A 7008-nucleotide genomic window follows, 5' to 3' on the forward strand; every position below is an offset into this window, starting at 1 on the left:
CTAATAAGCAAATAAACAAGCCAAGCCCAATAAACAGAGGATCCAAACCATACCAAAGTTTAGGTTAAGAACTGCCCCAAAGGATTATGGTTCCACCAACTGCAAGCCTGCTCAATAGTAGCCCAAAATGGTGGCTCAACTAGCCTTAAGCCCGCTAGCAATGGACACATTGTTTGGGTGCTTCAGGTGCTCCCCTACACAGCTGAAACAACACCGTTTGACTCCTCTTTGCCCTAGTAAAAACCCTAACTATAAAAATCCCTTTTTTTCTCCTTCTCTCATCATTTTCTTCCTCCACTTTCTCTCTTTATCTGTAGCCTCTTTCTCTTCTCTCTAACCTCAACTTTCACTTTTACTCTCCTTTGCCAAAACCTTAGCCTTCCTTGAACCGCCGTTCAAAACATCCAACTCCTAGTTTTCTTCTTTCATCTCCCCTTTTCAACCTCTATCTTAACCTAAATCCCTTCAAACTACCAAAAACAAACTACCAAAACCAGTTAAATCCTTTTCCCATAACACTATTTGCTCTTGTTTCACTTTTTTTTTGGATATATTATGCAACTGCTAGAAAAAACTAGGGTTCTTTTTATTGTTTCTGGGTTTCCTAAATTTTCTAGGTTTTTATTTTTTTAGGGGCCTTCCCTTAGTATGGAATAGGAGGGAAACTTTTATAGTTGCCCTCACTCGAGCTGGGGTGGCGGACGTGGCTTGCCAAGCGAAAGTCTCGCATTTGGTAGGGTGCATCCGCACTTTGATTGTTTGTTGGGCATGGTTTTTGTCACCATGCCCAACTTATCCTTTTCTTTTTTATATTTTTAATTCTTTATTATTTTTAATAATTTTGGCTGAAATTGATGTTTATAGCTGCCTCTCTTGCGCATTCTTGAGAATAAAAATAGTGTAAAGACGTAGATACCTTGCTTCAACCAAATTGAAAATGCTCTTCATTTGAAGGCTCCACAATTTTAAAGAAAATTAATAACTCCTTTTATGAAGGCTCCACAACTTTAAAGACAATAAATGATGAACTAGAGGTTTTGGAGAATGTAGAGGTTTTAGAAAGTACACCTCGAGGTTTTAGATAGTGTACTTAGAGGTTTCATAAGTAAAGATTGCTCTTCATCTCTAAATGAGGCTACATAACTTTTACATGAAAGCTTTAAAGATTGTATTTGAAGGTTTCATAAGTACATGAAGGTTTTACATATGTACCTGGAGGTTTGAAGATGTACCTAGAGGTTTTAAAAAATGTACTCGGAGGTTTTAGAATGTGTATATGTAGGTTTCATAAGAAAGGTTGCTCCTCGTCTCTAAATGAGGTTACGTAACTTTAAAGAAATATTGAAATATTGATGTTAGTTACCTAGAGGTTTTATAAGAATGTACCTAGAGGTTTCATAAGAATGTACTCGGAGGTTTTAAAAATGTACTTAGAGATTTTTGAGAATGTAATTGGAGGTTTTGGAGATGTACTTGAAAGTTTTAGAGATATACTCGAAGGTTTTGAATACGTATATGGAGGTTTTAGAACATGTACCCGAAGGTTTTAGAACATGTACCCGAAGGTTTTAGAAAATGCACTCGAAGGTTTTAAAATGTATACTTGGAGGTTTCATAAGAAAAGGTTGCTCCTCATCTCAAAAATGAGGTTACGTAATTTTAAAGAAATATTGATACTAATTACCTGAAATCTTTTAGAAAGGTTTTCAAATTAATCAAAGCTTGATGTCTTTGCAAGACTCTTGTGTTTGTATGAGCTTTTACTTTTCCAAATGCATAGAAAATATATGTGAATGTTGACTATTGTTTGAAAATTTCCAATCTCAGTGTTGCATGGTCATGTACATGTATGCATGATTGCATGACAGAATGAAAATGACTCTCATGTCATCATTTTATTTCAAAGTATTCCTCTATCGAAAGCTATTCTTCCTATCTTTGCACACTCTTCTATGATTTTTGTGTAGTTGCAACCTCTTTGTCACGAAAAGACCTTTTTGCTAGTCTTGTCATATCGTTCTAGATTATTGAAATCATTTCTCAAAAATAGATATCACCAAACAATCATATATTAATTCAAATTTGATTTCAATGGTTCCATGCTTCTTGATCCTTGAGAAATGATCCTGGAAAATGCTTGTCTCATTATTTGAAACTCTTGATCTTTATATTACGATAACATAAGTTATCTTACAAAGATCAAGAACTCTTTCCTTTTTGAAACACATTTTCTTTTTGCTTTCATAAAATGTTGAACCATGACAAAATGCCACCAAAATTCCCCCATAAAACTATTTTTAATGACAAAAGTTAGGTTTTGGGAACAAAATGAGTCAATTCAACACTTTTATAACATGTGATATTTTAATCTCTTGAAAAACTAATGATTACTGCTTGAAAGGACTTTAGATGACAATTTGATCTTTCAAATGGATTGGATGGTGTAACGCATCAAGGTCTTAGTCAACAAGAAGGGTTTCACCACTTCATGGAGAAAAGAAGAAAGTTAAAGTTTCTTTGTTTAAACTCACAAATGAATGGTGATTTTCCAGACTTGCGCTTTTAAAATAGAATTTTGCAAAAAGATTCCTTTCAAATCACAATCAAATTTGACATTCTCTTAGTCTTATGATGTGAGGCTGTTGTTGATTTCTCACGCAATTGTACGTCTCGTTAACAAGTAATATAATAAAAAGTATAATTCGTTCCTACAGCGAATTGAATTAATTCTTAATTGCTAACTACTAAAATTATAACACCCTAATTTTATTCAAACAATTAAAAATTAAATTAAAAAGAAAAACAAACTAAAAACTCAAACTAATTTTAATTAACCAACAAATTTATTTTATTAAATTTGATTGACTTTTAGACCTAAGATTATGATGTCCCTCAATACTTTATCTGATTATTGTCTCTTTCTCTTAACTTAACTTAATGGATTAAATTGTTAGCCTAGAGTCCTAAATTATTTAAAAGTCTTTGTCGAGTTTCTCATAAAAATATCTCTCCCAATTAAGTTACTATATGTCTAGCAAATTAATTAAAGACATATTCATGAAGTTCAAGCTTTGATCCTAGCTACGTATGGCTTATAGGTGTATGTCTACCCTATATGTAAATCAAACCACCTAATCAAATAAGTGTTTTCGATCATATGCTATTTTATTCAAGATCTACCTAAATCTCTTTCGTCAAGGTTTAACCTAAGTTTTCAATTCAATCTAATTGGTGGTTAGTCAATCGAAAGCATTAAGAATAAAATAAAATAAACAACTTAAATCCATCAAACATAAGTAAAAGAGAGATAAATAAATCAAACTACATATTGAGTTCAATCATAATCTTAGATAAATAATTTAGTTCCCTATTAAGTCACACGTCATTATGAAATAGAGTTTAAACAATAACATCAAACTAAGAAAAATAAAAGAATAACAAAATGATAAAACTCAAGAATTATAATCTTGATCTTCCAAATCTTCATTTTGAATTCTTCAAATTCTTCTTAACTTCAATGACTTTGTGGCTTGATTCTTAGTTATCAATCTAGTGTCTTCTCCTCTCCAAAAGTTATCTGAAAGGTTGTTTTTATAGGGTTTTGAAGTTAGTGAAGTTAGGTGAAGAAAAAAGTCAAATCCAATTAGGATTTCCTCATCAAACTATGTGGGACGCTACCTACTTCCTCCAAAGCCGCGAGCTTGACCATTTAAGTAGTAGAAATTGTAATTGTTTTAAGATTGCCACAGTACTCCAAATTCGACAAGATTTTTGACTATTTTTCAAGCCAAACTGGGTAAAGTGGTAAATATAAAAGTTGTAACTTTTCCTCTTATCTTTCCAATGGTTTGAGAATCATCTCATTTGAAACCTTATAGAGAGATTTATGGTTGAAATACCAAAATATATGTAATGAAAGTCTGTACCTCAAAATTGCTCTCCTGCTTTCATTAAAATTCTTCTTTCATCAAACATCTACAAAAGCACAAATAAATTAATAACAACCTATCTTAATCACATTAACACCAAATTAAGCATAAAATTAACTAAGATTATATTGACTCACTTAAATTAATTAAATTAAAATAATTAAATAAAACTTACTAATTTCTATGCATTACTATAAGAACTAAGCTAAATCACTATCAAAATTAAGTCCAAATAACTCTATATTAGAGAGTTATCAGTGGCAAGATGATAAACGTCCAGACCAGCTATTAAAGGCTTAAAATTGTAGAAAGCTATTTTAAAGGAGAAAGGTTCAAAATTCAGCATTAATCTTCTACCAGAAAGTACTCAAAAGTTTTAAGCACTTTGAAAGTATGCAATACATTCTAGCTACCTAAAATGGTCTCTCTTTGGTGTTTCTTGTTACAACTTTAGTTAAAATCATAAGTGGCTTAATAAGTTCCCATTTTCACTCTAAATTGCCCTTTCAGGGTTTCACCCTAAAGCTTCATCTTTTTTTTCTCTCACTTTTTTTTTTTTTTTCTATTTCATGGATTGTTCCATCAAACACTTCAAAAATTCAAACTTGGTCCAAAATGAATTGAATGATTTAAAAGGATAATTTTGGCAAAAAAAAAGAAGTCAAGGTCTCACTTTATATATGATGATCTCTTTTTATAAGAAAGTTCTTNAACACTTCAAAAATTCAAACTTGGTCCAAAATGAATTGAATGATTTAAAAGGATAATTTTGGCAAAAAAAAAGAAGTCAAGGTCTCACTTTATATATGATGATCTCTTTTTATAAGAAAGTTCTTTAATTTAAGTATCCACACTTGATCAAAATGGATTTCTTCAAGCACATAATGTAAGTTATGGTTAAGTGTTTTAAAAAAAATGGATACAAAGGCCCAAAACATGAATTTAAAGGTGATCAAACCAAGGATCATTTCTTGTCATGTAACAGACTCTTTTAAAACATTTATATTTTTTCAGAATATGCTTTTTCCATCATTTCTTCTCTATGCTTTTTCTTTCTTCCTTTTTTCTTTTTGTATTTTTTCCTTGTAATTTTCATTTTGATGGATTGAGTTCAAAATTTTCAAGAACTCAAATTCGCATTTGCCCTCATGATATATAAGATGTTCAATTTTCCCCCAGAATGAATCTTCTATCATCCATGCTTTTGACAAAAATTTTTTTACATAGTTACCCCCAAAATATGGGAGGTGATCTTTGGTTGAGGTGCATTTTAGAAAAAATTCAGTAGGCTCAAAGAGGTAACAAGCAAATAATTTCTCATTTGTGAAGGAAAAATGAAACATGGTCATTTATCCTGTCAACTATAGTTACATATATTAAAGAGCAATTTCTAGAAATGAGGAATTTAAGATCAAAGGATGATTTTTTTTTATCCTCTTTTTGGCACTATTAGAGTATCTCAAATGCATAATGTCACTATCAACTTTCCTTACCATTCTCTCACTTTCTTATTTTTTATTCTATTTCCTTTTGTTTTTTTTTTTGTTTTGTTTCTTCACAACTCAAGCTTGAATCAACCTTTCCATAATGGAAGGACTCATTGAGAACGTTTTTCTTTAATTAGCCACTCAAATGAAGGATCAAAGGACAACTCTTAACAATAAAAATTCCTTAGAAGTCTTCAGAGATCTAATATTAGAATCCCTTATCATGTTCAACTCTTTATGACAATAAACACCTTTGTTAAATGAGAGACGAAAAAGAACGATTTTCAAAGCCAAGGTGTCTTGGAGGTATTGGGCAATCTTATTCTTTTGGTCATCATGCCCTAGACAGAATATGGGTAAAGGATAGCTTTGGACAATGGGTTGAAAGGTTCACATTTGGCATCCGGTTGAAAGAATTTAAGAGGTTTTGGCATATTTGAAACTTTGGCATAATCTTTACATTTATTAACTTATCACATTCAAAGTCTTTATAAGAATGCTTGATTTACTTGATTTTTAAAGAAAGAATTTTGCAAAACAACCAATTATAATATTGATCTTTACCTAGACAAAGATCTTTGTCCTTTGGTATCACATGCTAAGGTTGATAAACTTTCGAAATTCTACTTCTTTTTGGATTTAAGGTCTTGAATGGCCTTTATTTGAGTGGTTTTAGGTTCCAAAGTGCTTGGAGAAATGGTTCGAGAATGTTTGCAAGGACAAGTTCGTGCCAAATAGTAACCATCAATTCTTTCAAGATCATGTGCACACTTTATTGTTGAAAACCATTTTCCCCTCATGATTTTTTCTCTATCAATTTTTATGATCTTGGAAACAAGTTATAGAAACCTTTTATTAAATCAATTGTATCACATAATTTTCAAAAATAATATAAAACTTTCAAAAATTTTAATTCAAAAACGTTAAAGTTTCAATTACAACTTTTGAAGTTTATGTTTCTTAACAAAATTCTATTCATGTCATGCTCATGTATACAAAATAAGAACTTCAAATCATCCATTTTTCTTGCAAGCAATTTGTTTGAGATTTGAGGCTTTTTTTCAAATTCCCAACAAAAGCTCAGTTTATGGCAAAGCCGATTTTCAATGTTCCATATGCTTAAGAGTCAAAGTGCCATCCTTGATGAGATTTTCAATTTTCTCCTTCAATTGCCTAGACTTCTCTATTGAATGTCCAATTGCCCCTATTCGATAGTCACATTTAGCATTAGGGTCATAATTCCTTGTTGATGGGTTTGGAACTTTCTTCATTAGCACAGGACTAAGGTATTGATTCTCAATTAATAGAGGTAAAAGATTAGGCATTGGATCTTGGAAATGATTGAGGCACATATGCAGGTATGGCTGCTCTTGGATGAAAAGTTGGTTGTGGAACTAGTCGATATAGGTATAAATAATGGGAAATATGATTTAGAGTGGGGTAGGAAGGTTGGTATGTGGGATGAGAATGGTATGTATTGATGCCCATGGCTGTTGCCTTTAAGACATAATAACCTTTGACTCTTTTTTTCTTTTCTTTGATGCATTACAATTTTCTTGCTATTGACATTGTTCTTTCTAATTTTGCCCTTC

The sequence above is a fragment of the Theobroma cacao genome, chromosome 8 (assembly GCF_000208745.1).
Source record: "Theobroma cacao cultivar B97-61/B2 chromosome 8, Criollo_cocoa_genome_V2, whole genome shotgun sequence".
Classification (NCBI taxonomy): Eukaryota; Viridiplantae; Streptophyta; class Magnoliopsida; order Malvales; family Malvaceae; genus Theobroma; species Theobroma cacao.